The 26,077-nt window shown below is 39.0% G+C and overlaps 1 pseudogene; it reads right to left on the bottom strand.

Annotated features, from left to right (window-relative positions):
• Window positions 1-494: 494 nt before the first annotated feature.
• The window catches only part of LOC132104790 (serine/threonine-protein kinase pdik1l-like), a 40,966-nt pseudogene continuing 15,383 nt past the window's right edge, over window positions 495-26,077 (bottom strand).

Raw genomic sequence — 26,077 nt, 5'->3', positions numbered from 1 at the left:
GGCCCTATCCCAAACGGCACCCTCAGCCTGTGCAGTATTCCTCAAAAAAATTATTCTTCACAGCACAGATAATGTTAGGTAAAAGTCCACACCACTGTGGGATCAGCAAATGGTGGCTGAACCGAATTGAAAAATGGGAAACCCTACAGCGGGGACGTCCAACTCTGCTTCTTGAAAGCTATCGTCCTGAAGAGTTCAGCTCCAACCCAAATCAAGCACATCAGATCTAGCTACTCAGGGTGTTCAGGTTTACTTGAAAATTACAGGCAGGTGTGTGGGAGCAGGGTTGGATCTGAAGTCTGCAGGGCAGTAGCTCTCCAGGAGAAGGGTTCAAGATCCCTGTCCTATGTTCTTCTGGATTTCACAGACACTCCCGAGGTAAAGACCACAAGACCCTTGTGTGTCATTTCGGACAGGGCCAAACCATATGTTCTTACGTTCACTTCAAGCTCCATTGTCCTAGAAGTTTGCCCCATCTCCAAGATGCTGTCCTTTCAGGTATCCCAATCAAGTTCCCTGCATGCAATCCGAACTAGCCTGAGTTCCAGCTCAACAGCATCCGGTCACTCCTGTGGATTGACAGACAGCATCTCTCGAATCAGCCGCTTCATGCCAGCGTTCATGCTCTTCTTCCGCGCCGGTATGTGAAGCTCCATCTTGGGATTCTCCAACAGAGCCTCCCCCAATGGGACTATATCCTCCCCCTGCTGTACGTAGCTCCCTAAAAGCTCCTTCTGAGTCTCTACATCCACAAACGTAATCCGTTCAACCATGGCCCAGATGATGACCCCCAAAGCAAAGATATCAGCTTTAGCGGTGTAGTGGCCCTCCCAGACCTCAGGGGCCATGTAGAAGTCAGTCCCACAAGCTGTGGACAGGAAACACTTGTTGACACTGGCTGGTTCTTCAGGGTTCAGTCCCGAACTGGAGCAGACCTTGCTGAGGCCAAAGTCAGCCTACTTCAGGGTTGGCTCGGGGGACCCGGCCGGGGTCCTGCCCTGCGAGATGAGAATGTTGTCAGGTTTGAGGTCTCGATGGATGATCTGGTTGCGATGGAGGAAGGCAAGAGCGCTTCCCATTTGCAGCATGAAGCTGGTGTTGGTCTTGCGGTTTGGTTTGCGAGACAGGAGATAGGTATTCATGTCTCCACCATCGCAGAAGTCCATGACAAACCACAGGTAGTAGGCGCAGTAGGGGTCAAACGTGATCTCACCTTTCAGGGAGGTCTCCACCAACTGAGTGGATATAAATAAATACAAAAACATTACAACCAGTTGTGTAAAATAGGACTCTTCATCTACAGACCTGGAAACGTCAGAACCATTTCCAATTTAGCCCACCTGTCTTTAAATTGGAAGTAGTTTTCAACATTAGCTTAGATTAACTGGTTCAAGTGTTTTTGGTTCAGGTTAGAGCTCAGCTCAGTAGGACACAAGGCATCAAGGGTTGGAGTCAAAGAGCCCTGGTGTAAAGGTTCAGATTTTGTACAGAAAAATGCACTGATACTTGTGGTCAACTTCTGCAGGATTTGTAATGGCCAATTCTACTATTGTCAGCCAGAAAGGAGAATGGCTGGTAGATGACAAATACAATTTGAATTTGATGGCTTTTATTTTACAGAAGTTAATAAATTCAAGTGTTAACAGAACATGTGCAATTTCCACTTACATAACCAACTTTGATTATGGAAATGCCACTATATGTAAGGTCAACTTCTCTTAATCATCTGATTATCTAAAATATTATGAATAATCATTTTGAAAATATATATTTTCACAGTTGGGGACCCAAAGCTCATGACCATAGGTGAGAGTAGGAACGTAGATTGACCGGTAAATCGAGAGTTTCATCTTGCGGCTCAGCTCTTTCTTCACCACGACAGACCGGTACATCGACCGCATTACTGCAGAAGCTGCACCGATCCGTCTGTCAATCTCCCGTTCCATCCTTCCCTCACTCGTGAACAAGACCCCAAGATACTTAAACTCCTCCACTTGAGGCAAGAACTCTCCACCAACCTGAAGTGGGCAAGCCACCCTTTTCCGACTGAGGACCATGGCCTCGGATTTGGAGGTGCTGATTCTCATCCCAGCCGCTTCACACTCGGCTGCAAACCGTCCCAGTGCATGCTGAAGGTCCTGGCTTGATGAAGCCAACACGACAACATCATCCACAAAGAGCAGAGACGAAATCGTGTTGTCACCAAACCTGACCCCCTCCGGCCCCTGGCTGCGCCTAGAAATTCTGTCCATAAAAATCATGAACAGAATCGGTGACAAAGGGCAGCCCTGCCGGAGTCCAACACGCACCGGGAACAAGTCTGACTTACTGCTGGCAATACGAACCAAGCTCCTGCTCCGGTCGTACAGGGACCGGATAGCCCTTAGCAAAGGGCCCCGGACCCCATACTCCCGGAGCACCCTCCACAGGCCGCCGCGAGGGACACAGTCGAATGCCTTCTCCAAATCCACAAAGCACATGTGGACTGGTTGGGCAAACTCCCATGAACCCTCCAGCACCCTGTAGAGGGTATAGAGCTGGTCCAGTGTTCCACGGCATGGACGAAAACCACACTGTTCCTCCTGAATCCGAGGTTCTACTATCGGCCGGATTCTCCTCTCCAGTACCCTGGCATAGACTTTCCCAGGGAGGCTGAGAAGTGTGATCCCCCTGTAGTTGGAACACACTCTCCGGTCCCCTTCTTAAAAAGAGGGACCACCACCCCGGTCTGCCATCCCAGAGGCACCGTCCCCGACTGCCACGCGATGCTGCAGAGGCGTGTCAGCCAAGACAGCCCCACAACATCCAGAGACTTGAGGTACTCAGGGCGGATCTCATCCACCCCCGGTGCCTTGCCACCGAGGAGTTTCTTGACTACCTTGGTGACTTCAGCTTGGGTGATGGACGAGTCCACATCTGAGCCCTCAGCCTCTGCTTCCTCAATGGAAGACGTGACAGCGGGATTGAGGAGATCCTCGAAGTATTCCTTCCACCGTCCAACGACATCCCCAGTTGAGGTCAACAGCTCCCCACCTCTACTGTAAACAGCGTTGGTAGGGCACTGCTTCCCTCTCCTGAGGCGCCGGACGGTTTGCCAGAATCTCTTCGAGGCCGACCGATAGTCCTTCTCCATGGCCTCACCGAACTCCTCCCAGGCCCGAGTTTTTGCCTCCACAACCACCCGGGCTGCAATCCGCTTGGCCTGCCGGTACCTGTCAGCTGCCTCAGGAGTCCCACAAGCCAACCAGGCCCAATAGGACTCCTTCTTCAGCTTGACGGCATCCCTTACTTCCGGTGTCCACCACCGGGTTCGGGGATTGCCGCCTCGACAGGCACCGGAGACCTTACGGCCACAGCTCCGAGCGGCCGCTTCGACAATGGAGGAGGAGAACATGGTCCACTCGGACTCAATATCTCCAACCTCCCCCAACCTCCTTATGCTTGAACATGGTGTTCGTTATGGACAAGCTGTAACTAGCACAGAAGTCCAATAACTGAACACCACTCGGGTTCAGATCAGGGGGGCCGTTCCTCCCAATCACGCCCCTCCAGGTGTCACTGTCGTTGCCTACGTGGGCGTTGAAGTCCCCCAGTAAAACGACGGAGTCCCCAGTCGGAGCACTTTCCAGCACCCCTCCCAGAGACTCCAAGAAGGCCGGGTACTCTGCACTGCCGTTCGGCCCGTAGGTACAAACGACAGTGAGAGACCTATCCCCGACCCGAAGGCGCAGGGAAGCGACCCTCTCGTTCACCGGGGTAAACTCCAACACATGGCAGCTGAGCTGGGGGGCTATAAGCAGACCCACACCAGCCCGCCACCTCTCACCATGGGCAACTCCAGAGTGGTGAAGAGTCCATCCTCTCTCCAGCGAGCTGTTTCAATTTGCAGCCCGTTTCTCCATTAAAGAGCTTGCTATTTAAATAAGACCACCTCCAAGCCATAAACAAATATATTCAGGTGTCTTTTGTTGCCATGCTCTATGGGAAAGAGGGGTGGGGTAAGCAGTAACACATTATCATTTAAAGAGACATGCACCGAAACTGTGAACAGAGCTCTTCTTGACCAGGTAAAAAGGATGTTTTTTTTTACATGGTCTGCCAAGTTGTAGCTACACACCTGTTAAGGTGTTGTAAGCAGGGATTTAAGACAAGGTTGCTGAGAGCAACCATCCAGAAACTCAGAAGTAAGATCACATAGAAATGAAATCCTGCATGATTTGAGGGATCATTCCTTACAAAAAAAATATTACTTCCAGTTATTTCATCCTGTTCCAGTATTGTTTGCTTGAGGATACTCTAGGGGAAGTTTAGTAGGAGAAAACTGAAGCTGTTCTGGGAATGAAACCAAACTGGAGCTGAAATCTAAGAATAATTCACAACAACCCACATGCTACTAAAAGACTATAATCACACATCAGCATCCATCAAAACACAATCACTTAGAGAGAGACAGCTCTCAGCTCTCTTTCAAAAATCAGTGAGCTGGTATTGAGTTTGATTCTAGCATGTTATGCTAATGCTGTGTTCTATACATAGTTGGATGTAGGAAATTGCATTGCATTGCAGACACTCATAAGTTGTAGTATGAAAAAATGCTACTGTCTCCTAGCAAGCCGTGGTGGATAAATGAAGCTATGATTATCAACCGCGAGGATCGTTTACGGTGTTTTGTCTCTGCTAACTTTTACTTAATAGGTCATTTTGGAAATTGGACTCCCCAAAGTAAATTCCAGGTGCTGGTCATATAATTAGAATATCATCAAAAAGTTGATTTCACTAATTCCATTCAAAAAGTGGAACTTGTATATTATATTCATTCGTACACACAGACTGATATGGTTCAAATGTTTATTTCTTTTAATTTTGATGATTATAACAAATTCGGTATCTCAGAAAATTAGAATATTACTTAAGACCAATACAAAGAAATGATTTTTTGATATCTTAGCCAACTGAAAAGTATGAACATGAAAACTATGAGCATGTACAGAACTCAATACATAGTTGGGGCTCCTTTTGCCTGAATTACTGCAGCAATGCGGCATGGCACTGCTCAGGTGTTATGAGAGCCCAGGTTGCTCTGATAGTGGCCTTCAACTCTTCTGCATTGTTGGGTCTGGCATATTGCATCTTCCTCTTCACAATACCCCATAGATTTTCTATGGGGTTAAGGTCAGGCGAGTTTGCTGGCCAATTAAGAACAGGGATACCATGGTTAAACCAGGTACTGGTAGCTTTGGCAATGTGTGCAGGTGCCAAGTCCTGTTGGAAAATGAAATTTGCATCTCCATAAAGTTGGTCAGCAGCAGGAAGCATGAAGTGCTCTAAAACTTCCTGGTATACGGCTGTGTTGACCTTAGACTCCAGAAAACACAGTGGACCAACACCAGCAGATGACATGGCACCCCAAACCATCACTGACTGTGGAAACTTTACACTGGACCTCAAGCAACATGGATTGTGTGCCTCTCCTCTGTTCCTCCAGACTCTGGGACCCTGATTTCCAAAGGAAATGCAAAATTTACTTTCATCAGAGAACATAACTTTGGACCACTCAGCAGCATATCCAGTCCTTTTTGTCTTTAGGCGCTTCTGACGCTGTCTGTAGTTCAAGAGTGGCTTGACACAAGGAATGTGACAGCTGAAACCCATGTCCTGCATTCGTCTGTGTGTAGTGGTTCTTGAAGCACTGACTCCAGCTGCAGTCCACTCTTTGTGAATCTCCCCCACACTTTTGAATGGGTTTTGTTTCACAATCTTCTCCAGGGTGTGGTTATCCCTATTGCTTGTACACTTTTTTTCTACCACATCTTTTCCTTCCCTTCGCCTCTCTATTAATGTGCTTGGACACAGAGCTCTGTGAACAGCCAGCATCTTTTGCAATGACCTTTTGTGTCTTGCCCTCCTTGTGCAAAGTGTCAGTGGTCGTCTTTTGGACAACTGTCAAGTCAGCAGTCTTCCCCATGATTGTGTAGCCTACAGAATTAGACTGAGAGACTGTTTAAAGGCCTTTGGAGTTAATTAGCTGATATGAGCGTGGCACCAGGTGTCTTCAATATTGAACCTTTTCACAATATTCTAATTTTCTGAGACACTGAATTTAGGATTTTCCTTAGTTGTCAGTTATAATCATCCAAATGAAAATAAATAAACATTTGAAATATATCAGTCTGTGTGTAATGAATGAATATAATATACAAGTTTCACTTTTTGAATGGAATTAGTGAAATAAATCAACTTTTTGATGATATTCTAATTATATGACCAGCACCTGAATTTGCTTAAAAGTAAATGTCTGTTATTGTCCATGCACATTTTCCTTCGAGTCAGCATTTTTACCTGACATCATACATTGCATCTTTATAAAATGAAAGTTCTAGATTTTAGGAAGATTGAAATTGTGAATGAATGGAATGCAGAATAGTAAGCAGAAAAATACATAGCAAACACAGATAATAGGAGAAGTTACTCCCATGGATGGAAACATTTTTATACTTTGCAGCACTGAATTAAAGTGTTTTTAGAATTAATGTCTCTCCACTCAGGCTGTCATCTTGCACAAAAAAGACTGAAAAATATATATGCCTTCAGGGGTATTAAGAGTAGCTTTATACATGCTGTAAAGTAAAGGTGTCTTTTACAGAGACAGTTTGCAAGACAAGTAATACTGACTGAATGATAGGATAGTCCACACTTATGCAATTACACAACCAGCTTCAGGTTTATTCACCATTGCAGGCTATTGCAAAACAGAGTACCGACCTAGTGGGGGAAGTTGTGACCTAGTGGTTAGAGTGTTTGACTCCTAACCCTAGGGTTGTGGGTTCGAATCTCGGGCCGGCAATAACACGACTTAGGTGCCCTTGAGCAAGGCATCGAACACCCAACTGCTCCCTGGGCAGCATAAATGGCTGCCCACTTCTCCGGGTGTGTGTTCACGGTGTGTGTGTGTGTGTGCACTTTGGATGTGTAAAATGCAGATCACGAATTCTAAGTATGGGTCACCATACTTGGCTGAATGTCACGTCACTTTCACTCACTCGGGAACCAATCAAAGCACATCTCTTAAAGTCCATCTCATCTGAAGCACAGCAACAACAATGCTGTTTACATGATGTGTGTCATTGCTGCATGTCATGTGTTGGCACATTTAACCACATCCTTCTCTTGATAACCTCTGCACGGGATTCATGTTTCAATATTAGCTTTGCTTTCTCAAGAAGCCTGTTCAAAACTTAAGACGGTGTTCTTTAGATTCAAATCTATCTTACCTAAACCAAAACGAATGGGCTTTTTAAACTTGTAGTGGTAAACACAGGGTGATTTAACCCTGTTTAATGCAATCAGTGTAATCCATATTCATACTGTACATTTGTAAACTCTGGACTAACAGTTATTTGTATATTTACAAGACTAATAAAAGTGAAATAAAAGACAAGCACAGCACACAAAGAACATTTGACCTGTGGCGATTCTTATCAGTCTATCTATTATCAAGAAAAAACACTCCGATGTTTCTAGTTCTTTCACTAGGTAAAGTGAAATGTCACTTTACCTAGTGGTGATGTTAAAAAGATGCTAAACTAAGTTTTAGCACATTGTGAAATAATAAGAGGTGAAAAATGTTTACAAGTAGTTTGGTGATTTTGGTGTAAATCTGAAGTGTGTTTTCTCTTCGTCAGCTGTTGACAGAAGATGCTGAAGGCTTTGCACAGACAGAGGTCAGCAGACAAATGGTCCTCTGCAGGCTCGTAATTATAGCAGCAAGGGTGCTAATCATAACCTATTACTGTGCTGCTGGGCACTCTGGCTTACTTCCACTTTTATTTATTTTTTACCAGGTTTTACTGTGCTGTACTTTTTCTTGCTCACAGTCACTATTAGATTGTCAGATCAGTCAAATCTGTATGTATATGCATTGTTTTTGAAGACAATGATAGTATTATGCCATAAACAGTTATGTATTTGTTTAATCTGTCCATTACACTACTTAAGGGCTGTGCTTATGGTCCATATATTCTTAAGAAACCTGCATGGTCAGTGTCTGGTGGACATGGTCTTAAACCCAAAATTACACAGTGATGCTATGATGAAGTCCTCCTGGGAAGTTCCTACATAGAGTGTGATGTTCAGAATAAAACGAGCGAAAGGGACGTTTTCATTTTCAGTTTTGCACATTAGGGGTGCCAACTACTTCACACCATAAAAGAAACCAAATTACAGAAACGGCGCAGCCTTATGTCCCATGTGGGATGAAGTGGATTAAGTACAATAGGTGTGCAATTGAGGCTTTATGTATTTTATGATTACGTTGGAAAGAATAATGGATAATGTTGTTGTCACATGAAAAAAGCACAATGATAAAACAAATGCTAAAAGAAGCTTTTTAGCTACGCTTCAACAGTATAGAATATAGGGCTGCACTGGTATCACAAAATGATATGCTTTATTTAAATAATTATATTCACGGCAGTGTTCATTTACATGCATGCAGCTCAATATATGTTTGATTTGCTAGAAAACCAACTGAAAGTGTGATGTTTAAAGGGTTACTCCACCCAAAAACGAAAATGTTGTCAATAATCACTTACCCCCATGTCATTCCAAACCTGTAAAAGCTTTGTTCATCTTTGGAACATAATTGAAGATATTTTGGATGAAAACCAGTTGGCTTTTAAGGGTTTGGAACAACATGGGGGTAAGTGATTAATGACAACATTTTGGGTGGAGTAACTCTTTAATGACTGATGTAAATGATAATCATAGTAATAATAATAATAATAATTGTACAGCTGTACTAAAATCCTTTTTATACTTAAAATACTAATATAAAATATTTTAATTTAACAATATTATTACAATAGGTGACCCTGGACCACAAAACCAGTCTTAAGTGTACATTTTTCGAAATTGAGATTCATACATCATCTGAAAGCTGCATAAATCGCTGATGTATGGTTTATTAGGATCAGACAATATTTGCCCGAGATACAACTATTTAAAAAATCTTGAATCTAAGAGTGCAAAAAAATCGAAATATTGAGAAAATCGCCTTTAAATTTGTCCAAATGAATTCTTAGCTATGCATATTACTAATCGAAAATTAAGGTTTTATATATTTACGGTAGGAAATTTACTAAATATCTTCATGGAACATGATATTTCCTCAATATATTAAAGATTTTTGGCATAAAAGAAAAATCGATAATTTTGACCCATACAATGTTTTTTTTTTTTGGGCTATTGCTAAAAACATACTCCAGCGACGTAAGACTGTTTTGTTTCCAGGGTCACATATATGTGTTATTTTTATGTAATACCTAATAATTATTATTTCATAGACTTATTGAATGAATAACAAACAGCTGAAAACTTGAGTGGAAAGAGTTTTTTTTGTACTTTATGGTTCCTGAAAGAGGTTCAATGTGGTTCTTGTGAAGAGTACTCGGTGTCACCAACAGATTTTTTAAGTTTCCCCCAAAAATGTTCGTTCATTAGTATGTAATATCTATTTGAATGTAGTGGTTTGCATTTCCTCTTGCTTGCCATCATGTTCTTTGATTAGCCTCTTGTAAAGCTAACGTAAACCTAAACTTGATGGGCTGTGTGTTGGCTGTGCTTGCAGGTTGGACACATACTTCCAGATAGAGCGAGGAGCTGGAGCCGTGGCTCATCCTCTGAGCGAGACCGTCTCTCTGGAGAACGCATTCCTCCAGGTGGATGACGTTGGGATGCTGGCTCTGGATGCTGCTCAGGGCCCAGAACTCCCTCAGGGCCAGCTCCACGTTCTCCGGGGAGTGACAGCGGATCTTCTTCACAGCCATGCGAGCACCGGTCTGCCGTACAGCTGCCTCGTAAACCACACCGTAACTGCCCCGGCCCACCTCCTGGATCAGCTCGTACTTGGCTTGACTGCTCACCATCCTCTTCTTCATCACCTGTGTGGTGTGTAAGAAAGCCAAAACACACAGTATACCATGAGTGGAGTCACTAAGATATTTGTCGGGAACTTTAAAGCCACTTTAAATGACAAGTCTATCTTGTGACTGAAGTCATCTTTGCTCCACCAGCAACTGAAACATTTTCACAATCCCAAAACATTTAATCAAGTGAAGACAACAAATGCCATTTAAAGTGACCACTAATAGAAAAGTATTTAAAATATACTATTGCCATATTGACACACTAAAAACTTTAATTAATACATTTTTAGATAGTGTTTTTAATATTATTAGTTTAGTTTTGTTAACATTTTGAATGAGAGTTTTATATTTTCTGTTTTCGTTTACATTTTAGATCAAGTTTTGGCTATTATTTTTTTTTTTTTAGTTTAACTTCAATTATATTAGTAGGGGGTTAATTAATGCCTCCTGAAGTAAAAAGATTTAAAAACAACACATTTTAGAGCTTTAACAACCATACTGTGAAACTTATATTTTTCCTTAAAGTTATCATACCATCAAAATCTCATATCGGCCCATGACTATTTAAATATTTGTAAAAATATTTTTCTTAAATGCATCGATTCACTTCAGGAGGCCTTTATTAACCCCCTGGAGCCATGCGGAGCACTTTATATGATGTATGGATGCACTTTTTGGGGGGCTTCAAAATTTAGATTTTGGGGTGAAATATCCCTTTAAACCAAATAAAATTACAGATGTTGCCTTGGTGACTAGCTGAAATAAATATGTTTTTTAATATACATTTCAGTTAATATTTATTTTATTTCCAGTAGTAAAATAGAATCATCGTTCCCATAACAAATTAATTTAAGGAAACCCTAATCTTTAGCATGAATATCCATTTTTCATACTGTATATATTGTAATGTTGTGATTCCAAAATTCAGATGTAAAAATTTTTGATTTCAGTTTTTACATTTATAGCTTTTTATATTATAGTATAGATAGTGCATTCTAAAATATAAATTTGACGTTAAGTATAAAATAGTATACATATCTTTGGCTACTTTGGTCACATACTGGTCAAATAACTAGCGTGTAAATAACCGTGTTATCAGCCTTTTCCAAAGCAGGGATGTTGTTCCATTATCACGATGGTTCCAGTTGGCATGACACGGAGATATCATCTGCAATGTTGATTTCAGCTGTTCTGTAGAATAAAAGGAAAAAAAAAAACCCTGCTCATAGTCTATGGCCCATTACAGCAGCAAGCTGTTTTATCAGGTTTCTCAATTTAACTCGTTGTACAACAACTAGTCTCAGAAAAAGCTGAAATTTGTTGTACACTAAATGTATATCGTAATAATATCAATTTTCAGATTTTATGTAAAAAGCAAACTGTGGTTGCTCGCTTTACATGCAAGTCAGATATCAGCTGCTTTCTGTCTGGTGGGTGGTGTTTGGCCAGACGCTACATAATGAAATAGTTTTGTCAATAGTCTGGATCTTCAAGATAATACAACAGAGTAGGCTTTATCTCACTTATTTGCTGCATACCAGTTTCTCTAAAAGAACGTCCAAAGATATGAATGTCATGTGATCCAAAATAATATCATCTTTTAGAGCAACAGTAAGGCCATCCTTAAAAATATTCTTGTTTGCCGTAACCCGATTGACCCTCTCAATTTAGGACCGACTCAAATTATTATTATTTTATTTTTTTTTGCTTTTAGTCCGACCGACTAGCCGGTTGTACATTTGCGTAAAAATATTTTTTTTTTACTCTTCAAACAACTAATACATAAGCAATAAAATAATATTAATTATATTTTAGTAAGTATTGTAAATATATAAATTACCTAGGGCTACATACAAACGAAGACCAGAAGTCATTCATTTCCAATGGAAAGTAATGCGGGAGCTGCGTGGAGTTCCGATCACATGCGTATGTGGAAATTTCGGATCTGATTTGAGCCTCGGATACATTCAAATATTTGAACTTCTGCGACTAGACCGTATGCGAACGCCCGACCGGATGTGATGTATTCTAATCAAAACGATCGGTGCGAGGTCAGAATTACCAATATTTTGTTAACATTAACATTATCCTTTAAACACTATTTCTGTAAAATGGTGGTTTATAATACTTATGGCAGAAATAATTATTGAATAATTATTAAACCATTATTTACATTGATTAGCCACATAAAACCTACAGTTTTTATTTTGAGGGTCATCTGATTTGTGACGATGCATTCATAAATTAATTATGTTCATTAAAATTATAAATTTTACCATGGTGAATATGCCAAGGTAACGGTTGCTGCACGACGTTTGAAAGTTCTGCGCGACTTCCGCTAGAGGGAGAAATGCGACAATCGTGTCCGAATGTCGTGTGCAGTGGAAAGGCAGCTTAAGTTCTTTCTTTTAAATAAAAACCTGTGACGTCATCTATGTTTACACTATTGTTTAACGGATGTAACTCTATGGCCTGTGCGTTCGCTTCGTCTCAGACTCTCATTCACTTAGTGATGGGAAGTTCATTTCTTTTCTGCAAACCAGTTCTTTCGGACGGTTCGATTCAATAAACCGGTTGAAAAACGGTTATTTTACGCTCGACGTAATGACGTTATTGGCGATGACGTAATGGCGTCACGTCTATCAAACATTCAAATATGTAATCATAACTTCAGTCAGTTAAAAACCTCATAATCATGAAACGTTTACAATTAAGTTTTGCAACAACGCACCCAAATACAGTAACAGCAATAATGTGCATACGAGGATTTAAGTCTTGAAGATATAAAGTGTTCAGTTTACTGATGATCCGAAAACCGATGCAACCCGTCTATGATAAAATAACTATTTTTTTTATTTTGTTTTGTTTTTTGTTGTTTTTTTTTTTTTTAAGATGAATGTTTCTGATCTGTGTATTGTAGATAATGTATAGGCCAAAAGGGGTCTTCAGGGAAGTTGGACAATAATTAAGACTCTAAAGACTCTATGTTTAATAGGAATAAGGAATTATTTATGAAATATGTGTACTGTATTTATAGTTAATGATGACACCATTCACAAATTGAGTTTGTAGTAAACAGAACATGAACATGAGTAGAGCAGCTGATGATACTGAACTGCAGCACGTGCCGGTTAGAGTGATTCTCGTTCTCGAGTCAAGAAACGGTTGCATCGGTTTTCGGATCACCAGTACACTGAACCGAGAACCGTTTCTGTCAGACATGTCCGATTCGAGAGCCGAGGAGCTGATGATACTGCGCATGCGTGATTCAGTGTGAAGCAGACTGACTCACAGCACGTCTGAACCGAACTGATTCTTTTGGTGATTGATTCTGAACTGATTCTGTGCTAATGTTATGTGCACGGGTAAACCGAGGGCTTGGATGAAGGGCAATCTGGTGAAACGTAAGTTCATTTAATAACAAATACATCGCAATGGAATATGTATAGTAAGTGATCATGGTTTCTGCGCTGATGACACCTAATTTATTTACTTTATATCTTCAAGACTTAAATCCTTGTATGCACATTATTGCTGTTACTGTATTTGGGTGCGTTGTTGCAAAACTTAATAGTAAACTTTTCATGATTATAAGGTTTTTAACTGACTGAAGTTATGATTACTGACTTTATATATTTCAATGTTTGATAGACGTGAGGCCATTACGTCATCGCCAATGACGTCATTATGCCGAGCGTAAAAGAACCGCTGAACCGTTTTTTTCAACCGGTTTATTGAATCGAACCGCCCGAAAGAACCGGTTCACGGAAAAGAATCGAACTTCCCATCACTAGTCCGTTCTCGGACTGTTCTGTGTATTTTAACTGTAGAAAAGGTTGTTCCGAGTCGAAACTACGATACAGAAAACTACATCAGTATATCATCATAAACGCAGCCGTTTTTGTCTTACGTGAACAAACAGATGAGAAAGAAAACACAACGTGCAGTATTTTTGCTTAAAGAGACAACAGCCTAACTGTGCGTTCACACCGCCGGCGTTGAGAGAGTCAAAAATCGCTCTTGCCGCTCTGCTCACAACGCTGCAGAAAGATTTGCGAGCGCTCAGACGCTCTGATGTAGATCGAATGATTATTTTGTATTTACAGCGGCTGCAAAGCAAACAAGCTTGTTGATCTCGTGCAGACAAACCACAAGGAGGGTATCGTTATAAGTTAACCTCATTAAATATTGTTGTGGACGAAGTATTAAGATCCTTTACCTAATAATGTATAAAAGCACTGTAAAAATACTCTGATGCAAGTAAAAGTCTTGCATTGAAAATCCTACTTAAGTAAATATAATCAAGTATAAACATTACTTAATGTAAGTATAATCAGGGAAATTTGTTTAAAAGTAAACTGGGACTACGGTACTATTATTTATTATATCATTAGATTATTATTCCTATAATGTTGCAAAATCGATTTTACAATCGAATCAATGAACTTTTCTCTCAAATCAAACAGGATTTTTTTCACAAAAGTGACAACCCAAGAAATCAAAGTAAATGGTCTCCCAATTTTAGGTTGCATTGATACCTAGCGGTGGATGCAAGTAAAAAAGTACCTTTTTTTTTTTTTCTTCAAATGAATGCACCTGAAATTCATGCAATAAACATGTTTTTGACAAAGATTTCAATATGTTTGTGGCCCGAAGGCACGGGTTGAAGACCCAGTCAGTGACGTCTCGATATGCTAATTTGTTTAAATTCATACCTACGTAATCACCATCACCAAAATTGTACTTTTTTTTTCCATTGAAATATATATATATAGACCTACCAACCGACCCATTTTTTTTTTTTTTACTGTTACTGCAAACCAAAATATTTTTAAGGATGGCCTAGTGTTAGTTCACATTCAGAACCACTTAAAAACCAAGTCAACTTTGAACCCATTTAATATTTAGAACTGGACGTTGTCTTTTGCTATTGTCACAACCTTTGATTTTTGAAACGGCTTTAGCAGATTTTCCAAATTATCTCTATTAAAAGTAATTATTTTTATTTTATTATTATTACCTGCATTTTTGTCGTTTTAAGCTTATTTTCATCTGCAAGTGTCACATAGTCTCTCAAATATTTGGTTGGTCAACTCTACAGTTACCCGCAAACCTGCTTGGTTTCTTTCAATGGTCCATTTTTTCTTTAATAATCAACACTTCAACCACTTAGAAAATAAACATAACCAAACCGACCAACAGACAATGTCTGGTCTGATTAAGAAAGGAGAAAGAAAGAAAAAATAAATAAACAATAATGACCCATGAATATATTTAATAGGTCAAGCTCTGAGTATTGACCTTTTCATTTTTTTTTTTATAAACTATTTTTAAAAATAATAATAATAATAATTAAAAAGGGAAATTTGGAATTTTTTGGAGCTAAAGTTGCTTAGAGATGGCAGATGGGCCTATTTTTTGTTTTAAAAAAATAATGACATAAATATTTGGTTAATACATTTGTTACTCCTTGCACCTATAATAAGTCCAATTATCTCTTGTTCACTTATTCCCTTCTGAAACAAGACCATGGGCGGGACATTGAAAGACAACACCCCATTTTAAATAGTCAGCAGTTAATGTCACACTCAAGAACTGCGAGCTACAACTAACTTCTGGTTCCTTGTTGGTTTTCCTGCCAGGAAAGGTTTCTTAAATAGCACGTTTCCAGAACATTCTTGGTAGGCTCTGGGAACGTTCCATACTAGCATAACATTACATCAATTTCTTCCCACTGAATTAGCACATTTCAGCATTACAATAATCTCTCTGTTTGTCATCACTCAAAAAACTTCTGCAAAGTTTTATAAGTTTAAATGGTTATGAAAATACAACTAAAATATACTACAGGGAACGTTCCTACGTTCTTGGTTCCAAAAAAAAAAAACAATTGGGAACCATAAGGTTAGGGGAACGTTCTGTGTTACCTTTTATTACAAGTTAATGGAAGGTTGTGTTAGTGAGAGGGACTTTAAAGATGATGCCACAAAATCCCAATTTCACATTTAGAATTGTCTTAAATCATTCTAAAGGGAAATTTCCACTAAATTAGTCATCATGTATGTAGTCTTCAAATATATAGCATGGTGATTTCTCTCAAAGACCATTATGTGCTCTCGTGTTTGTACCGGAGTGATCGGTGTTCTGAAATATTCGGTGTCTGAGATTAACGTGACGCTGGGCGGAGCCTACATGAATATTCATGAGTTTCCTGTTTCACGTTAAAGCGACTCTGAAAATATTAGTGCGTTTTCACCGGATCCCAAAAACTGTTCAACAAGGTAGGTTCATTACGTTTCAGCTTCGAATGAAGATAAGCAAACGTAGAATATAATTGTTCGTTTGTGCACTAAATGTTATTAATTGTTTACTCAACGATTACAGCACTGATTTGCCAGAGGCAGCCCATCGTTAGAATACGCTTCAAGTAAATGGGCCAGCAGCTGTTAAATATTTTCTTATATTCCTCTGTTTTGCTATTATAAGTATGTCATTTGACAAGTATGTCGTTTGAAGTTGTGTAGTATATGGTGGCACAAACTTGCTCACTGTATTGTAAGACTGTAAGGTTAGAAATAAAGAACGATATAAAGACTCTTATGAAGTAACAACTATTTAACTTTTTTTCTCTCGTTAAAGTGCATGACAGCCTACAGTCAATGTAGAGAAGCTGTTTGTTTGTAATTAATATATCTGTTACAAATCAGCAGAGTTTGATACTTGCACTTCTGCCTGTTATTTTTTTCCTAGTTTGCAGAAGCTCTTCTTATGGGGGAGACTTACATTTTCTCAAGTTATATATGAGGCTACTATTGCACACATACATGAAGGCATGGGTAAACGTCCTCAGGGTTAACTTTTGGTCTTTTATTTGATGCAGGGGATGGTGGATGATGACCAACAGAGTGTGTACTTCAGTGTAATAGTTAAACAAATCATATGCAAAATAAAAAACTTTTATAGCCTACTATTTGATACAAATGTTGTATTATTTAACCAGTTTTAAAGTTTTACTACATTTTGTTCCTGAAATCCACATTTTTGGAATCAAGATAAATCAAACTAATAACACCAAGCACAACCTAATAAAACAAGTTTCATGGATAAAGGGTTTTGTAAAAAAGATCATATTGGTGGATATTCTACTACTATTAAAACACATGGGTCATTCTTGAATGGCTTATTCTGCAGTGGGTATAAACAATCTGGTCCCATTGATTTGGAAGCATGTTTCTTCTCCCAACATTTAGACTGATTTCATTGAGTTTGTTCACGGTGTATAAATCTCTGTTTGCCATTTGTTGTTCATATAGGAATTTACTTTAATAATGTATTTAATAATTTACTTACAACATAAATCGTATAACATATGCTTGCTTGTGTTGATCAGTAGGTCTATCCCTAAACACATATACAAGTAAACCCTTGTGTAGCTTTTAGTTTTTTCCACTTTTTTATTTTTTCAAAACATGACCATGTATATTATATTCATATGGAATGCCAAAGCTGCCAATTTTAAAAATAAATAAATACATAAATAAATATACAAATAAATGTAAATAAAAATAAATAAATACATAAATATATAAATAAATATACATAGAAAAGCAAAAAAACCCGAAAATAAATAATTATTTATACATTTATTTCCATATTTATGTGTATATTTATTTTTTTCCATATTTTTTATTTATTATTTTATTTATTTATACATTTACTCATTTGTACATTTATTCATTTCTACATTTATTTATTTATACATTTATTTATTTTTACATTTATTTATTTATACATTTATTTCTTCCTACATTTCTTCCTGCGTAGGGTAATGAGGAGGGCGTGGTTTACCTCAGACATAGCAATCGAGCTCAGAGTAAGCGAAGGCGAAGGGTTGAGGCCACAGTGACGCCTATTGTGTGGCGAAATACATTTTGTATAGCTCACTGACATTGATACGGTCTGTGACTGCGAGGTATATGGTCAAAATCCTAAATCTTACTGTGTGACATGGATAGGCTACTCTTTATTCCGGACATGGCCGTAGAACATCGTTTGGTCTGGATTTGTAAAATGTCCTGGGCTAACAAACATGAAACAGGGACTCTGCAGTGCTTAATTTGTAAATTGCGAGGTCCCAGAACAAAGCGGGGTAACGGAGGCCGGATGCATGTGATTACAGGAGGGAGAGGTGATGGAGCACTCGCACAATCACATTGGTCAGCAGTTTAAGTGATTGACTGCATGCATCAGTTGCTTTTAGTGTCTGTATGTTCATGAATAACATGGAAATGCCATGCAATTTTAAAACAACAATTTCCAGGCCTAAAAACGTTTTGAAAAAGTTGTGGAATTTTATTTTACAAATCTCTGTATAATAGAGTCCTACATTTCGGTGGGGGGCTGTGTAGCTATGCCGCATGGTTTTAATAATTCTCGCAGCTTTCAAGTTTATAATGAGGAAAATTGCTGCATTTATTCAACATAGCTTGTAGGTTAGAATAATAAAATTAATCCACGCAAAATTTAAGGTTAAATAATTCATTTGAAACCAGTCTTCGAATCCATGACCTCTCTCACGCGCTTCTCATCAGCGCATCTCGTCTGCACAGTGACCTGCTCAGAGTCGGCATCAGAGCATATCTACTGGAGGGGCATTGGATCATTGACCGGGGGGGGGGGGGGGGGGGGGCACTGTCGTTTGATAAATATTTTAGTTTTTGACGCATTGGCAACATCATAGTAGCATGGAAATCCAGACCTAAATCTGAAAGATCATTTAGAATGACAATGAACGATTTGGACTCGGGTTTTTTATCTAAAAGAGGAACAGAAGACAGCGCTGAAATTTGCTGTTTTGCTGACCGGATACGGCAAGAATCAGTTAGCTCCAATGATCTATCTATATAGAATGTCATTATATATTTTTAATTTTATTTTTACCTGTCTTGATTCCTAATACACAACAGATGACGATTGTTAGGCTAAACGTTCAGAATACGATTCCATATAAGGTAAATATAGCCTAGTTCAGCACTTTGCGAATGGACAGTGACTCAAGTAGCATGTAGTAGCGTTCTTCGAGTTCAGTAGCCTGCCCTACATTTTTGTGAAAATGTACATTTTTGGGAAAAGCGCGAGGAATTGCGGCTAACGTTCATAACCTTGCACGTAGAGAGCGCTTTTAAGAGCTAAGATAGGCTAGGCTACATCGTTCTCGGAAAACCCAGCCCAGAACAGATAGTCTAAACAACAGAACAGGACAAAAAATTATAATATAAATATAATATAGGCTAAATAAAAAAATATTTAAAAAAAAAACATAAAATAGGCCTAATATAAATAGCTATATATTTTTTATACTTAAATAATTAACAAATTACGAAGACAAAAATAAAACACTGAATCAGTTTGAAGCTTAGAAAAAACGTCAAAAAAATGTCCCCATCAGATGTTTTTTCGTATAGATGTTTCTGAAAACTTAAGGCTTTTTTCTTCATAAAACGAGTTGGACATCATCACACAAATGTCTGCGTATGGACCAGTTAAATCAGAAGACTAAAATTCGCCTTCAGAGAATAAGGATGTCACAACATTTTTTAACTGATTTTTTAGAGAGAAAGAGAGAGAGAGAGAGAAATATTAATTAATTTGTTTGTTTCACATTAGGTTACAATTATCGCACTTATATCAACAGGTTTTTTTTTATAAATAAAATAAAAAAACTTTACATTTCGAATAAAAATTCCCGCCCGGCAGCGCTCGATTAGAAAGTCTATATGCATGCAAAATACTTTAATGTATTCAAAAATGTCAAAACGTATAAAATTATCTGGTCATGAGTACAATCGCCTCCGTGGAAGAGCGCTTTTCGCTGCTTAGACAATGGGCGCGTATTTGGATTTTTATATGACATCGCATCTCTCAAAGAAAAGGAGAAAACAATAGTTCTTCAGGATTGCTTAGGACTGGAAAAGGCCCTGACTCATGGAGACTCGCGAGATGTTGATGGGCATGAATTGTTTGAAGAGCTGACTGCTTTGGGCAGACGCCTGGTTGCTGGATCTAAACCACTGGATGCGCTTAAATTCATCTGTGAAAAAGGGATGGAATCAATTTTTCCAAAAAATGTTTTTATAGCATTGAGAGTGCTTCTCACTCTCCCCGTCACTGTGAGCTATGGAGAACGCAGTTTCTCAAAGCTTAAACTGATAAATATTATCTCAGAAGTACAAGTTAAACTCGAGGATGCAATCAAAGCGTTTAAATAATAAATAAATATTATCTCAGAAGTACAAGTTAAACTCGAGGATGCAATCAAAGCGTTTGCCGCTGCGAAAGCCCCACGCGCACGCTTCTGAAATGTGTGTAGCCTAAATGTGTGTATCAGTCAAGAAAAAATAAAAATCTCCAGTTTTGTGAGCTAAAAAGTTGAGTGCACATGTTTAGTTTTATTCTGTACACTATCTATTAGCCTATAAAACAGAAATTATATGCAGCTGTTGCATTGTGTACCCTTTTCACGTTTTTGCAGAAAAAAAAAACCCTCTGAAAACATGCTTGCACGTTTTTATTTTAGTGTAATTTCATAGATTAAAAAAATTTGTTTACATGCATCTAAAGGATCCCTAATTATGAATGTGAGGTGGGGGCGGCATGATCGTGCTCTGCCTAGAGCGGCATTTGAGCTTGCGCCGGCCCTGGTTAGAACCCACAAACATTCATCAACAATTCACCTGCTGCTTAGTAGGCCTTATGAAAGCCAGGGCTGGCTTCAATAAGTGAACTGAACAAATGAGTTACCCTCAGAAGAGTTGCAGGCGACGAGTGTTGCTACTGAACCGTCTAAGTACTGTGTACTTCCATTTGCTTGTGCATTTGCTAGCATTCGCAAAAGAAGGGCCAGCTCGGCTCTCAGACCATGGTACTGGTGGTCGTGGCCGGAGTATCCAAGTCTGCTGATTGACGAGGCTGCGGAGGTCTAATCTATTTTTGTAAATCCATAAATAAATGTAAAAAGTAATTTTTTTTTAGAATTTTTTTTAATTAGCTACTAACAACTGTCTATAATATAGACGGACAAACTGTTCTTCAACTTGAAATGGATTTTGCGCGCGCGCTGCAAATAAAATGTAACAAGTTTACTCAGCGAGACGGCGACCAATAAGCATTCACCATGAGAAGCCTGTAACGTGCCATGAACAACCAAAATAATTCATTTTCCCATTCTTTTTATTTTATTTAATTTAAGTTACAGTTTGAACATTTAATATTAAAATAATAACTAAAAGGGATTTTTTTTTTGGCCACGCCATGGCCTGTAGGAGGGGCATCAATAACTGCTAGGGGGGGCACGGCCCTCGAATGCCCCACCATAGCGCCGGCGCTGGACCTGCTGCACGCTGCGACACAAGACTTAACTCGCATCTCGGGACAGCTGACAGAACAGTCACTTGACTAATTGGGTCATTGTTGCATTGTCACAAAAATGTATAATTTGCACACATTTTTAAGTATTTTAAGCCATATGGTACTCGCGCGCTCCGAAGGCTGTATTATGTGCCCTCACAGTCACATCCAATGTTCACGCGTATAAAGCCGCCTCGCGAGTAGCCTATTATATGAGTTATTTTTCGTAGTTTGTTGAGTTTAAGCAGTCAAATACATACAATATGATGTCTGTTGTGGGTGTTGACAAATAAAACAATTTCATGGCACACTCTACTTAAACACATGGGGGAAAAAATAAAGAAAAGGGGAAAAAATAATTAAACAACACTGTGTCTCAGTGTTGGTATTGTATCGGACACTTGCACTTAACATGAGGCTATATGAAAAACAAGCTCAAATGGAATAAACCGGTTTTTGCTGGCGAATGAGGAGATTGCATCTGAGGCAAGTGCATCGCATTATACGCTTTCATCAACTCTTACATCTTACAGATGATGATGATAACAATAGCCTAATAATAATAATAATAATAATAATAATAATAATAATAATAATAAAAAGAAAGAATAATAATAATAATAATACAAATTAAAAAGTTATGTAGGCTACTAGCTATTTTTTAGTTATGTTCTTGGCAGTTTTTGGCCTACAGAAAATTTTACAAAATTTAACAATAAATAGCTTCGATATTTGATCACTATGGTTGGTTACAAAGACTTTACTTAAAATAATAACGAGATACAAACCTGTAAATATTCAATCGACTTTTCTTAAATTCAAAACAAAATATTAATGCATTCGTAATTTCCATTTCTGAATAGTTGCTATATGGTCACGCAGGTTTGCGCATTAAACTCATGTCCCCGAAAAATAGTCTATCGACAATTAAGTTGTTTCCCTGAACATGACCCCTCTCTGCCAACTTTTTGAACATTTGGTCATTTATTTATTATTATTATTATTATTATTATTATTATTTAAATAACGCATAGGCCTAAATAGAAATGATCAAAAACAAATCCAAAGCTGATCCGCTTTAACACGTCGAGTTGTTTTTGATTCGGTGTATTTTTAAGGAATCAAACGAGTGGATTGAACGCACGCATTAAGACAGTGTCTTTCTGCCACCTGGTGTCTGTATTAGTTTCATATTAAACGTAGGTCTATCACTTCATTGATTCAATTAGAGCTGAAACAATGAATCGATTTAATCGATTAAAATCGATTATTAAAATAGTTGTCAACTAATTTAGTCATCGATTCGTTGCTAAATAACTTTTTTTTGCCGTAAGCGGCTCATTTCGTGCATATTTCAAATCTGCGGTGACCAAAGTGTGGCAGTAATGAGCCACCGGAGGCTTTACTCAGCCAGTACAGCAGGAGAAGTAGCGAATAGCCAATAGCTGGCCTCGTTTTATGTCACGTGCTTCCCGAGCAGCGTCTCTGCAGCATTCAGCATGATGTAAGAGTACTTTACTTTGAGCCTTCAAAAAAGAAGAGTAACCTGTAAACTCTGCACTACTGAACTGTTTAAGGGGACGTTCACACATCACGTCTTTTGCGCGCTCAAGGGGAAGTCGTGGCCTGGTGGTTAGAGAATCGGACTCCCAATCGAAGGGTTGTGGGTTCGAGTCCCGGGCCGGCAGGAATTGTGGGTGGGGGGAGTGCATGTACAGTTCTCTCACTGCCCTCAATACCACGACTGAGGTGCCCTTGAGCAAGGCACCGAACCCCCAACTGCTCCCCGGGCGCCGCAGCATAAATGGCTGCCCACTGCTCCGGGTGTGTGTTCACAGTGTGTGTGTGTGTTCACTGCTCTGTGTGTGTGCACTTCGGATGGGTTAAATGCAGAGCACAAATTCTGAGTATGGGTCACCATACTTGGCCGAATGTCACTTCACTTCACTTCACTTCTTCACTTCTTCACTCACTTCTTCTCAAGTTCGTTATTTCCAACACCGCACCGCATCCAGTTAAACACATTTCAACTTTTCAGAATGCCGCAAGCGCACCAAGGGTCATGTGACAAGAACTAACCAATCAGCTTCATCCTTTCCCGTAACAACGTTAAAAGCTCTGTCAAGATGAAAAGAACAGCTGATCATAGTTGTATATGGATTTCCATTTTGAAATAAATTTAGTAGCAGAGCTACTGCAAGCGATTTTTTTGAGCTGCAAATCCATTTATCCTTTGCTGATATTTCCGCGTCTTCAAGGAGAGAGCACGTCATGGTTGCTTAACAAAGGCAGACGCCTCAGGGGCGCTTCTGCGCGAGCGCTTTGGAAAGAAGGAGAAAGCGGTGCGCCTAGCGTTTTCCACGCGTTTTTAGGCGCGATTTGTGAACGGCCCCTAAGACTTGCATTTGTGCAAATTCTCCAGTACAATGTTGTTTGCAAATGTTTAGTCGTAAAAGCTGATAACATTGCTTTTTAACAGTTAACATTTAAAGCTTTACAAACATGTTCTGTGATCAGTTTGTCGTTTACCAGTTAAAAATTCAGTCGTGCAGCCTAATTATGACTGAATGAGAGAGGTAAATGTTTAAAGATATTTGAAATGCACTTTTTTTTTTCTAAGTATTCACTGCTCTTTTTCACACAGCAGGTTTTTTGTGTGTGTCCAATTTTTTTTTTTCTGGACAACCTTCTGATGGATTTTACTTTAAATTGTGAGTTCCATTCAGGTTTCATGCCATTGGCACTTTTTTCGAAGGATTGTTTACAATTTCACAGCAAAAGCTATAAAGCTGTTTCCCAGTAAATAATAAAATACAACTCACTGCAATCTTATTGTTTTATCCTTATTCTTCGTGAAAATATGTTCTGAAAGATTCCTTAATAAGCTTTGTTCGGGATGTTAAACTACTTTAGGAGCTCTAAGGACTGCCATGGTGAAAACGTTATTTGAAATCTACTTGTGAAATTTGCTAGAGTACGTATGGGTCAGTGTTCTGATTGCAGAAGAGTTCGGCAAAGGATTACTAACACAATAAAACAACTCCAGGTATATTTTTGATGAGGATATGACAGTGCAAAATGGTTAAAATCTCTTAAAAATCTATTCTTAAGGATAAAGACCATTTATTAATAATTTACTTGGGGAAAAAATGGAAAAAACTAAAATATAAGTACATAAACCGATTAATCGATTAATCGTAAAAATAATCGACAGATTAATCGATTATCAAAATAATCGTTAGTTGCAGCCCTAGATTCCATCATGTCATATTTATGTCTTCAAAATGTAAAACACTTCATAATATTTCGATGCACTTGTAGGCTAATTGCTGTGTAAATGCATTAAGATCTCTTCTGTATTGATGGCTCTGATGAAGCTCTGGTTGGATTTTAGGGGTAGGCTAACTGCCCTAAAGTCTTATCCTCTAACTGAATTTATCGATGTGGATTAATGTGACGTTCATACATTTAATAAGGTTGCCCCTGGACATGAGTTTATGGAGGTAGGTTAAAGATTACCACCGCTTAATAGAATAATTTTTTTTTTCAAAAGCATTGGTCAGTATGCTTGCGTCGACTTCACTGTAGCCTAAATCTGCCCTACTTCCTTTCCATGAGTTCTGACCGAAAAATGGAAAATATCAAGCGCTTCAGTCTCAGAGTCCCAGGGCTTAATTTGTGCCGCAACACACCGGATCCGGATCCGGCACCTCCGAAATCCGATCCAGCACCTCATTTTGGCGGATCCCCCTCCTCGAGGTGCGGCGTTTCCATATGGCAGACAGAGAATAGCCAGATGTGCCGTGAAAAACTATCCAAAATTCATATCTCTATTATAATTCATTATTATTATTTATTTTCTTTACTCAAACACTATGTCTGTAAAGGCTAATGTTTTTGTGTGTTTGAAGACTGGTTTTTCGCAAGCCAATATAGCCTACTTTTGTACGTTTTAAATGTCCTGTGCATAAGCGCTTTATCGTTTATATCATGAGATTTTGGCCAAGTGAATTAAACAACAAGAAAAACAAATCGCCCATATAGCAACAATAAATGTTATATAACCTGTAAGAGTTGATGAAAGCGTATAATGCGATGCACTTGTCTCAGATGCGATCTCCTCATTCGCCAGCAAAAACCTTCTTACTCCATTTGAGCTTGTTTTTCATATAGCCTCATGTTAAGTGCAAGTGTCCTGAGACACAGTGTTGTTTAATTATTTTTTCCCCTTTTCTTTATTTTTTTTCCCCATGTGTTTAAGTAGAGTGTGCCATGAAATTGTTTTGTTTGTCAACACCCACAACAGACATCATATTGTATGTATTTGACTGCTTAAGCTCAACAAACTACGAAAAATAACTTATATAATAGGCTACTCGCGAGGCGGCTTTATACGCGTGAACATTGGATGTGACTGTGAGGGCACATAATACAGCCTTCGGAGCGCGCGAGTACCATATGGCTTAAAATACTTAAAAAAGTGTGCAAATTATACATTTTTTGTGACAATGACTCGATTAGTCAAGTGACTGTTCTGTCAGCTGTCCCGAGATGCGAGTGAAGTCTTGTGTCGGCGCGTGCTGCAGGTCACTGTGCAGACGAGATGCGCTGATGAGAAGCGCGTGAGAGAGGTCATGGATTCGAAGACTGGTTTCGAATGAATTATTTAATCTTAAATTTTGCGTGGATTAATTTTATTATTCAAACCTACAAGCTATGTTGAATAAATGCAGGAATGTTCCTCCATT

The sequence above is a fragment of the Carassius carassius genome, chromosome 25, assembly GCF_963082965.1.
Source record: "Carassius carassius chromosome 25, fCarCar2.1, whole genome shotgun sequence".
In the NCBI taxonomy this organism is placed as follows: domain Eukaryota; kingdom Metazoa; phylum Chordata; class Actinopteri; order Cypriniformes; family Cyprinidae; genus Carassius; species Carassius carassius.
The sequence above is the reverse complement of the archived record's forward strand: the minus strand, read 5'-3'. Positions and strand labels throughout refer to the sequence as shown.